The sequence below is a fragment of the Lytechinus pictus genome, chromosome 11, assembly GCF_037042905.1.
Source record: "Lytechinus pictus isolate F3 Inbred chromosome 11, Lp3.0, whole genome shotgun sequence".
NCBI lineage: Eukaryota > Metazoa > Echinodermata > Echinoidea > Temnopleuroida > Toxopneustidae > Lytechinus > Lytechinus pictus.
Window position 1 is genome coordinate 8714198 of NC_087255.1, and position 12527 is coordinate 8726724.

Below are 12527 nucleotides of genomic sequence, written 5' to 3' on the forward strand. Positions count from 1 at the left end.
AATATGCTTTGTTTATTCACATATATTTCTTGAAAAAAAAAAAAATTCTAAGCTAAATATCAGTTACCAAAATACGTTAAATGTGCACTTTTTTCACTGTTCAGTAAATTCAAACTTTTATCTATATAACAAGACCAATCTTAAGAGGAATAAACAATTCTAAGAGCAAAAAACGCTGATTGGAAAGATCGTCTCCAATGGGCTGCTGTCAGCTCAGCTGCTCACTGCTCATTGTGTGACGTCACTCAGCTGGAGCTCGCAAGAGGACCGGTGGAAGGCAGAAATATGGCATGAAAATAAATCATTTTTGAGAGCTGATTTCTGCAATCTCTGATCACTATTTTGAAAAGTGAAGTTATATATCTGATTAGTAATACTTCCCCTTTACAATGATGACCACATAAAGTCATTATAAAATACTTTTGATTCTTTGGATGTATACTTTAAGGAAATTATGGAAATACAAGTATTGTTTCGAGGAACATAACTTTTTTTTTTCTTGACCATTTTCTGTGATTAAGGTATCAAAAAAGAGCAGATATTGAACTTTTTAGGCATGTGATTTTCTTTTTGAAATTCAGATACCGCCTGCCAAATGAGTTTTTGGTATCATTTCTTCAAATTGTTTTTGCTTACTCACGCGTTAATGAGGAATAATTTAAGTAATATTAGATGAAAGAGGAGATTCTAAGCTTTACATTGGTAGGTCTATTGTATTTATGATTAAGTTATGATAAATCATCGCTAAATCTCGGTTTCGTTTTTTATGGGACGCACTGTACAGTATGGTATATAATTTAAAAAAGGTAATTGACCTTTGAAAAAAAATGACTTTGAATTTTATGGGTAAATGTGCATTCTAGGTACTTAATTTAATTTTATTTGATCTTCTTGTGCATTTTGACACCATGAACACCCATCTGCGCCTTTTCATCTCAGAGATTATGCCGTATATATGAAGTGGTCATTGACATTTGACCTCGAAAAAACCACTTTATTATTATTATAATTTGAATCATTATTACATAAATTACAGTACAATACTACATAAATAATAGGACATACGTAACATAGTACATATTAGGACCTGGAATAGAGATGAAGGGGCTGCCTGGGTTCGGAAAAGGTTAACTAAATAACCATGACCCACAGGTCTTCCTTCCCACACCCCTTTACCTCCATCAAAGTCGGTATAAGAATATAAAAAGAAACATATGAATTACAAGCATACAACTGAAACTGGCAACAGTTAATTTGGCGAAACAAATGTACCATGGATCCATCAGCAATCATCAGTCATTGCATTATAAATAATAAAAGAAAAGACAAATTAATAATAATGCAGTAATTTGACTTGATTATGCACATATCCAAACAGTTTGGAATCTCAATTTACTACTTTATTATTGGAGGACACTCTGCACTTGTCTAATATTATGAAAAAATAAGGCACTATGAAGAATTTGACTAATAACTAAATTGATGAATTAAATACAAATTATCTATTGTAAATTGCATTCGACTTCACTTTGTATTCATTAAATTACAATTTATTATACCGATTGAACCTAAGAATAAATACCAGATGACATCATAAATATTCCCAATTATAATCAGTTAATATTATGGACTAGTATCATCAATACCATTTCAATTATCAAAATTATGTGTACAATGATGTTCAGAATGATGAAAAATATTTACAATGTATAAACTTTACGAGTCAACAATATTCAGAACATCATATTTACAAATGAACATTAGTAAAATTCAGAGTAACGGCAACAGCAAGAACCGAATGTCATAGTCCAGTTAATGATCAATAATTGTATAATAACTGCAATTGTTGCATTATAGATAAATTTGACTTGTTAGCTTTTATCAGTACAGGAATATAATTTGAAGAACCGTTAAAATTTCATGACGAGGAAGCGTGAGAAGCTACTTGATATTACCATATATAATTTGCCTTTGATGGAGACGTTCGGTTCTTGCTCTGAGATGTTGAAAAAATATATTATGTTCACTCTGCCTTGGTCTTATAACTAAGTTATCCTTAACTGCCTCAAACGACACGATACCATATAGGGTTTTTACAGCAAAATAAATCATAAGATATTTTCTTCTCGATTCTAAAGTGAACCATGAGAGGTTTTGCAAACGCTGAGAATAAGGCATTTCTGGACGCCTCTGTTTTGAGATCACTCGAGTTGCCCTCTTCTGAACTCGTTCTAGGGCGTCTACATGCTTCCTTGTGTATACATACCAAGCTGGACCTCCATATTCCAAAATGGGCAACACGAGAGATTTATACAAAAAACACAGCAATGCTTGCTGGGACACACCCCTGCCTAACCTAGACATCATACCAAGCATTCTGTTAGCCTTCTTGATGGTAATATCAACTTGATCATCCCATGTCAAATTTTTATTCCGAGATACTTGATAGAATTTACCTGATCAATTTCCCCACCCTGTATTCCTCCAAACCGTTTGGGGTAAATGTTGACACCTATACCTTCACTGTGTAGGCTACACAAATCAGTTGAAAAACTATTTCCAATAAATTTGTTCCAGATTGGCTATTTTGGGGTCTAATTTAGGGATACTAAGAACACTTTGGCCTAATCTGATCCGTTATAATGAATATAACATAATAGGAAGGAATTTTACATTCATTTTTTTCTTCCAGGCAACTCCAGGACTGCAGGGGGGGGGGTCCTTTTAAAATTTTGTTATAGTTTGTAATGTCATCATTCTATGGTTCTGTTTGTTGTTTGAAATGCCGAATACATAATAATGAAAATAACATTTGTTGTGTGTAAATATTGAATGCTTATCATTATTAAAAAAATGAAGCTAGTTTTGTTACATCGTCAGTCTGTATCTTGAACGATTGATTGAATTTAATTTATGTTTATGGGTACATGCTATTTAGATCTTGTGGTAAGCCAATTTACACAGTAAGTCATAGTCAGAATTTAAAAAAAAATACAGAAAGGTGAACAGGGTTAGAATAACAATTGTAATACATACCCTAGGCTTGTCCCATCAATCCAGTTGAAGGTACCATCGTTATCCATGTCTTCTAATCCAATGAAATAATTACCTTTTATATCCAACAACGTGGCGATGAAACTCTGTTTAATAATAATAAGAAAATATTTTATCCTTATTCCAGGTTTAGAAGCTGCACATTTTCATGGAAGAGGGAGGTACATATATAGAGCACAAGTTGCAGTTTCCACTTGTGGATAGGGGTTTTATGAGGCATATAAGTTTGTTGAATGAAACCCCGTAAATAAAATTACAGATTTAGTTAATCGTGGGGACGAATGGGGTGATCTGTTTATGTTTACCCAATCACCAATTGGGTAAACCCTATAGACCAGTTCGTAGACATTTTTGGTCAAATGACCTTTCATTTATTTCATTATGATAGGCAGATTTCAAAGCAAGATATTACGTTAGCTTGCCTTACATAGCAGGATAAAGAAATTGACTAGACCAGGTGACTAGAATAGCATACCAATGAACACTTTATGAAGATATTTGTTGCAATCCTACTTTGAATACATACGTAGCATGTTGCACAGTGTACTTGGCAAACTGTGAAATACCAGTCGTTCGTGGACGCATTGTTGTTTTTTGTGGATGTAAATGAAAACCACAATTCGAAAGAATATATGAATAATCAAGACATCAAAGTTGGTGCTTATCTCATTAGATTTTAAACCACCATGTCACTTTAGTACAAATGACCTTCCTCTGATCATGCGTATAATCTCATGCGCAGAAAGGAACTACGAACTGGCTTATTGGTGATTAATAATAATAATAATAATTATAACATTTGTAGGGCGCTTAATACAGGTGTTTCTAAGCGCTCAGTTTTCTGCCTATCAACTAAATTACCGGAAAAAAAAAAAAAAAAAAAAAAAAAAAAACACCTTGATATATTCAAAGCACAATTTTAAACAAACAAATGCAACTAAGATGTGCACCTCAATATAGACCAACCCACAACTGATACCTATACATTAAAAAGGTGGGTCTTTAGCAAGGTCTTAAATTGATCAAGGGAGTTGGCATTATGGATGTTGGCATTATGGATGAGAATCATAATGATTCTCATTATGATTATGACCTGACGCCTCGAAGATAGGTTATCGTCTTTCTCTCAGGTAAATAATTGTATTTATAGATCGGTAGGCCTACATATTGGATGACATTATATGCAGTTCTTATATTAAGATCATTATCAAAGGTCGATTTTGACGTATTGTGCGCATTAGTATGGAAGGAGAAAAGGTAAATGAATAAAGTCCCGTCAAAATAAATAATTGTTCTTTTAATAATCAAAAACCAAATACAATGTATATCAGCGTATCGGTTGAAATATCGGTTAAAAAAATGTACTTACATTTTGTTCGGCTGATGTGATAATTGCCATATCTCCTCCTAAATTTTGACAATGTGACCGTGTTTGAGAGAAGATCCGTCCGTCATGGAAGATGCGATACTGATAGCCACCGTACACATTTAACTCTGTTGTTGAACAATCTTGACTTTCAACTGTGAGACAATAATATGTAAAGGAACATTTTAGATATCCGTAGTTTCGAAGTATATAAGTTAAGTAATCCTATTCTACAGACCGGTAGCTATGGAAGGGGGGGGGGGAGGGGTCTAAATCATAAAAAGTGATACGTTTCCGATCTCAGTACATCTTTAACATTATTCTTTCAAACAAGATCATGTGCATAACCTAGCAGATGACGAGTTCAAAACAATAAAATCCAGTAAAGGTCAGGTGCCAAAACCATGTTAATACAATTTTGGGGACATAATTTACAAACTCGTATTTTTTGCATGTGGGTCACATCATCAAGAACATCAATGTTAGATAGGGAGCCACAAAATCAATCGGTACAAAATTCAACAAAAATATCTTTTATTTTGCTTATGCCTCTTTTGTTAAATTCATTTAACATTAATACTATATATGGTGCCAAAAAGTGATGAATGGGGCCTCATTTGACAATGAGAACATGTGCAAATTCTATGCAGGAAGCACACACAAAAGACTTACGGAGACTTGCGGGTCCAAATGTCGTCCGTCCGTCACAAATCTTTAGACACCACAACCGTAAGTCACTTTTCAACCAAACTTGGATGGTAGATGGACTGGCAGGGGGACCTGCATGTTATGCTCCAGGCGGAGGTCACATGGTAAGGTCAAAGTTCAGTTTACGTGCAAGACTTGTATGACAAGTGTTATTCCGTCCCAGTCATTTCACAATGAAGTTTTGATACAATTCTGTTGCGTGCCCCCTCGCAAATCACGATATTTCTGGTTATTTTCATAAGTGGGCGAGACACAAAATTGCTTTTGCCTTGTTTGCATGTAGGTCATTATTTCTTAGCTTAACATCAATGGCAAATAACATTCCAAGAAATACATAACCATGATAACCGCGGTTCTATTGAAAATGAAAATGTTATTCAAAATAGCATGCAAGTCAACTGTTTTCGAACACAAATTCATAGCATTTAAAAAATAGATGGACAATGTTTATGCCTATTTGCCACTTTTGAATAGAGCATTACTTTTGGATAGGATTCAGTGAAATTTGGGAGTGGAACTTAATAACCTTGAGTTATAATTTATGCATATTTCATCATAATTGCTTGTTTATGCAAATCATGGTATGAAAACAATGTCACATTTTTCAACAACGCACATTGAACCAAGTATTTAGTGTAACCAATCTCTACAACCATCATCATCATGGTGAACATGTATACTGGTATCTGCGTCTACGTGACCACGGTATATTTATGACCTGGGCCCCGTCTTACAAAGAGTTACGATTGATCCTATCAATCGTAACTCTTTGTAAATCCATCAGTGTCATCATTTTCTTCTAGAAATTTGCAAAAAACCCTTTGTAAACAAAGGAAATAACACCAAATTGTAAAGAAGCAATGAATTTATGGATTCACATTCATATCTAGATTAGAAAAAAAAAACACATGCATTTTATATGTTGACTCTGCTGGCTTTCTATAGTTGCGATTGATTGGACCAATCGCAACTCTTTGTAAGACGGGGGCCCTGTTCTCATTTGAAAGGAAGACCTCTTTAGCAGAGGTGAAACGACTTGCAGTTTAATGTGTCTGAGTGAGATCCAAATAATTCTTCTTTTCAGTTTCCTAATCTAAGTGTGAGAAGATATGATTCTAAAAAGCTGAACTGTTTTATATATTTCATTTCATTCTTCATTCCAATGAAATGGAAAGTTATATGAATGCTGATTATCTGTTCTTTTCAATAAATTAGCATATTTTCACATTAATTGGATTTTCAATAGCATGCTCTGTAGAAAAAAAATGAAGTTATTGATCAGACAAAGATATACAGGAAGTTTCGCCCTCCGTTATGCATTATGATATCGGGTTTCTTATACTGTTATGTGCATGAATTGCTACGCATTTACAAATTAACATATTTATGCATGACGTTGCGAACTTCAATCATGTCAATATTTTTTTATTTTTTGGAGAAACTCAAGTATTTGATCAGATAATAAAATTGGTATTGTTTATTTTCAATAGTTGGCAAATCTGATTTACATGTACTGATTAAACATGTGCTGATTTTATATGCATAAAGGGATGCTCCGGGCTGAAATTATTCATATCTTAATAGAGTAAAATTTACACAGCAAAATGCTGAAAATTTGATCAAGTTGTAGCATATAAATATCTAATGCACTTAATCAGTTGTTATTCCAATATTTGTGGTTCCTGAATGAACAAATTAGAATAGACCTTATTTCATATAATAAAATACAAAATAACAAGTGAGATATGACATCATCATTGAATATTCATGAAGACATGCCTGGAACTGTTTCAGCGAATAATGCAAATCTTTAAATTGCCATAACTTTGTACATTATTCTTTGTCTGATTCTGATAAAATTATCAGTGTTTTGTTTGTCTGATTTTTCTTAATCTGTTCAAATCATATTATTTTCAGCCTGGAGTACCACTTTAAGTTACTGCTCATTTATATGAATTAAGTAAACATTCTTATGAATGGTTTTCATTAGCATTTGTTGGAAGAAATTTGAAGATATTGATCTGGCAGAGATTTAGGAAGTTTCAACCATTTCTTGCATTGCTATATTATTACTTGTAAACAGATGGAAGTATGTTCAAATCTCTCCGCGGCCTGGCGTCCTTTGGCAAGTCGTTAATCCACACTTTGCCACTATCATGACTATCGACCCAGGTGCTAACCCAGTAGGATTCGAAAGTCATTGTAGCTTGTTTAGTACTTTGTGCGCCTCACCGGCGACTGGAGTACTCCCCAGGAAGTTGAGGATGTGCATAAATTATGCAGGAATGGCTGATTAAATCCGGTGACCGGGGTAATAATATATATGTAAAGCGCTTTATAGACACGTCGTTCCGATGTATTAAGCGCTATATAAAAGCGGATTATTAATATTATTATATTACATTGACATATTGATTTATGCATAAACTACTATCAATTTACATTTATTGGCATATTTCTGCAGAAAATGTTTTATTTTCGATGGAGTGTTCTGTGGGGAGATATAAAGGCATTGATCTGGCGGAGGACGGTGTAGAAGAAGTTTCATCGCTTTTTGTTAATTTTTATATACTATTGTTTTCTTCCTATAGGAATACTGCTTTACTAAATTAGCATATTTTTGCATGAAGATTAGGTTTTCAATATCATGTCATGTGGAAAAATGAAGCTGTTGACATTCTTAACGTATTTAAACTCTGTCCCCCAAACTTCAAAATGTTGGCCTTAGGGACCTGACAGGGATGGTGAAATGTATTTTCGTTGGCATTTTTGTGCGAGCATCATATGATTGCGTTCTGCCTGAAGTAGCTTTGTGTTTCTGGTAATTTAGTTGAGCAAAGCTTTTTTAAAGATAATGTGCAATGAAATATATACTTGGTCTCTAGATTCGCGAGCGAACGGTTTAGAATATTTTGAAATTGAAAGAAGTAAAACCCGCTTAATGGTCAATATGGCACCCTTTCCCTGTAAGTGATTTTGTTTGTTTGATGGTGATCTCTAACACTTCTTTTTATCACTTTAAGATAATATAAAGAAGGGCGGATGCAGCTTTTGCCGGGTGGGGGGGGGGGGGGGCAGGCGGGGATAAAAAAAATCTTATCCACATTTTCCCCGATCGGCCACTAAAACTTAATTTTATTTTAGGGGTATTGATAACTCCTATAAAGTGCCAGATCACATTCCATGTATTTAGACATTGATATATTACTAATTGTAATTTTTATCATCACGAAAAATATACGAACCTAACCATGCTAACTAAAGAAATGATGCGAGAGCAAATCATGACCTGAAATATTTCACATTCTGAACTGAAAAGGCATCTTTTAAGGACTTCTTGTAGTGACTCTTGAATAGGATGCATATCTCACTCAATAAAAAAAAACGAAAAAAAAAAAGAAAGAAAAATGCTAGCGCGAAAAGCGAGGTGAAAATGGTTAATATTCCGACTTGGACACTGGACATTCTAAGTAATTTGTGTAAACATCAACGGGATGGTTAGGCCTATCTTACCAAACAATTGGCGCAAGCGCGAAGCGCGAGACCAAAAAAATTGGTTTTCTTACCTAAGATGTGTTACTTCAGAAAAAGTATTTCATTTTGAAGGGCACATTTTAACTTGAAAAGGGGCACTTAAAAAAAAAAAAAAAAAAATTCCCATACAGATTTTTTTGGGCAGATTCTCCCCTGACCCCCCCTCCCATCGCCCCTGGGAACTGACTATATAGAAGCAACAGTCGAAACTACGTACGGTCATGCTATTTTCTTTCGGAATGTAATATGCCTATACAAACCTTTTGTAATTGTAAATATCCACACCAGAGTTATAAAAAGATGCATTCTCACAAGTCCAAACACCAAATCTGTTGACAGCGGCATTATCACGTGTCACGTTTTACAGGAAATAGTCTGAGCTGGGATGTAGAGACAATTGTCCTTCATCAACTAGGAAAGAAATAGAATCAGGTATACTTGGCATTCCCCGAGACGTGTTGAAGATTTTTCATTGAGCAATATCTGTGCCACCTGTTAATACCAGATATAATTTACTTCAGTCTTGGTGTTCAGATAACACAACTAAAGTCAGGAATCGTACACGCTCAAATGAGCATGATGATATCATAACTATCAGTTTTATTTCCTGAATTGAATAAATGCATAGTTTTGATGCATTTGTGTTCGGGCTGTGAATAAGGCTGTATCTGTGAGTCGGTCATGTGTGAGATGAGTAAAATCAAACATGAATAGGCTATTGTCATCAGAAATGTTTTGAAGTGAAGGCCATGTTACACAGGTTTTTACAGTACGTTGCCTGGATATGAGAGATATTTTTGTCAAGGTCATTTCCGCGTTTGTGTGCTCATCATTTTCTAGAGGCCAACAATTTTTTCCCTAAAAAAAAGAATGGGACGAATAAAATGAATTCGCATCAATAAATGGACCACAGATAAAGTGAAGAAAAAACCACAAAGAAAAACCGATGAGCAATATTGATGGATATGTTGATTGCCATTCAATATTACCATTGTCATATTGATAGAAAGAACGCAATGATACAGTGTTTAATTGTTTTTTAAGAGGGCCTAAGGCGGGGGCTCCATTGTGATCATGAACCTATATAGATCCATGAATGCGACTGACTGGTCTGAATATAGCCATCTTCACCGTTGAACTTTATAACGCATTTATCATGCTGAAGGCCTACCTTTTCCTATATCTTTCATTTAGTTGATACATCTCCTTAATGTGATTGAGGAGTGGGAGGGGTTGGACGTTGAATAATGATAATAGTTATAATGATAATAATCAAAATGATGACGATGGTGATGATATAATGGCAACGATAAAAATGATGATGATGATGATGATGATAAAGATAATAATGATATAAAAGTTAATAAATATGAATAAAATGGTGATTTTCTTGACAAACAATCACACACACACACACACACCCTCCCACACAAAATATGCTATGAAAATAACAAGGGAGTCGAACATGGTATGTTAAACCAAGCTAGACAGCTATTCAAAAAATATTGGAATGCACTAGTTCCAATTTACAAGTACCTTTATTAGCCAAACCCGATGCTTACATTCGGAATGTGCGTCTGCCTTCTCCCTATTGTTATGATTCAAACGAAATAGTATTCACAATAACGTTTAACTGTTATGAGTCGGATTCATTATTGAGTTGCCTCTTTTATGAAGAGGAAAGCAAGTGTTTCAAATGAGAATGCGCGTTTGCAGCTCCCATGTCATGTACATGTATAACCTTGTTCAGACGTGGGTGCTTAGTCGGAGTACAAGTCTTATTGCATGGATTAAAATGTAAATAAATAAATAAATATATATATATATATATATATATACATATATATATATATATATATATATATATATATATATATATATATACATATATATATATATATACACAACAAAAAAAGTAAGTCCCCCCTAGATCAAAATGCTGTATCTTTTGAACGGAATAATTTTGGAATATAATATTTCGTTGGTGGTTTTTTACACTCATTAAGAAACTCCTGGAGGAAAATGAGATTAATCGGCTAGGTCATGCATGACTAATCAAATATTGAATTAAAAATGACCATTTTTGAAAGTCAAAAGAGTCTTTTTTTTAGATTGTGTAAATACAAACATGACAAAGTTGGGCTTTTTGGTGCTTTTGGTGAAATTTATGGTGTTAACGCTGTTTTACTATCCAGCATTTAGACACTCCACACAAAATTTTGATAACGCATGTTCATGGTTGAGTAAGCACATTCTTTTTGTGACGTATCATCATAGGGGTTTATGGTAGCATCCTCTGTAACTTGTTAAAACATTTTTAAATTTGAAAATTTTAGTGGCTCCACTCCCCCAATTTATCGGCACCTCCCCACTTTCAAATTTTGGATTCACCCCCACCACTGATTTGTCCATGAATTCAACTGATCCCTGAGATATTGTTAGGAAAAGAATACACTTATGCAGTAAAATGAGTATTAATTCATAAGTTTTCATGTGTGCTTGCTCAACCATGAAAGTGTAAAAAGTTCGGAAAGTGTGTGGTGATAACAATGATGGATAATAAAAACAACACCTAATAAGTTACATTTAAAACCGAATTTGCCCCCATTTCTCACTTTATAACCCCTCAAAATGAGACTGTGACATTGAAAATGCCCCTTTTCCTCCTTTGAGGTGTGCTCACTCATCCATAAATAAACAAATCGATTTCATTTTTGCATAGAATTCTGCCCATAGGTTGATAAACATTACTGCCAAATGATACTGCTAAAGACAGCTTTGAAAAAAAGTTCCACCATATTGAATGAGGGGTTACTTATTCTCAAACATATGCACCCATAGTGTAGACATTGTCTATGACAGAGGAAATTCAAAATTTTAACAAACGTGAAATAAGGGTTTGTTTCATAGACGGTTTGTGTTACTTCTGCCAATAGTTTTCTCATTAAACTTCGCATATCGCTTCAGAGTGGCACTATCCAAAAGGCGCGCACACCAAAATAACCATTCCATACGGCATAGATTGGGGCAAAGACCTTGAACTTTCATCTCATTTGCATAATTTTCGAATGTTGTGTGCTAACTGAATCATTAAACATCAGGATTTTCATAAAAATCAAATCAACTTTGCAAGAAGGTTTGTGACAGATATCCATAGTTAGCAATTGCATTTTTTTCCAATAGCGTGAAAAAGAGCTAATCACATTCCACATGTTCATTCAAGCGTGAATGTTTAACTAAACGCCTTTGAATCATTGAAACATGTTAATTGGTCATGTACATCACGAAAAAGGCTGAGAAAAGATAATTTCAGTTACCAAATTGAAACATTATTTGCCAATGATGTTTAAAAATCGTATTTTTTGTTTTCATTGAATGTTAATTGAGCCGTGAAATGATGAATATTGTTGAAAATACTCTTCCCAAAAGAATTTGTCATATTTTATCATTTTCATCGATAGAAACGTTTAAAAATTCCAAACAAAAAGAGCAAATTTTGACTGTGATTATTCAACCGTGAAATTTAGCCAAAAGTTATATCGTCTTTTAGAAAGTAATTTTTACAAGCCTTCTGACTATTTTTCATGGTGAGAATGTGGACTTTGTTCCAATAAACTGGAATCAAAGTCATGATATGTTTCTTTTGACTTTTAAAAAGTGACAATTTTGCCTTCTGGCGGTGCTCAACGAAGCATGCCATAAAATACGTCTGTAACATTTACTAAGAGGGGAGCTTACAAGATTACCTACACGCTCATGTAAAAATATATTAAAGACTCTTAGTGGTTCGGAAATTATGGATGTTTGTTTAAGGGGGGACTTACTTTTTTGTTGTGTATATATATACTCTTATCGAGACCCAGAC

At 34.1% G+C, this 12527-nt stretch overlaps 1 long non-coding RNA gene across 1 annotated transcript; it reads right to left on the bottom strand.

The window, feature by feature from the left end:
* Nucleotides 1-3043: 3043 nt before the first annotated feature.
* Nucleotides 3044-9259, bottom strand: LOC135155926 (uncharacterized). The gene is made up of 3 exons (XR_010295070.1): nucleotides 8923-9259; nucleotides 4424-4575; nucleotides 3044-3140 (listed from the first exon to the last, which is right to left on the bottom strand). It is a non-coding gene; the product is annotated as an uncharacterized LOC135155926 (long non-coding RNA).
* Between the last annotated feature and the right edge of the window lie 3268 nt (nucleotides 9260-12527).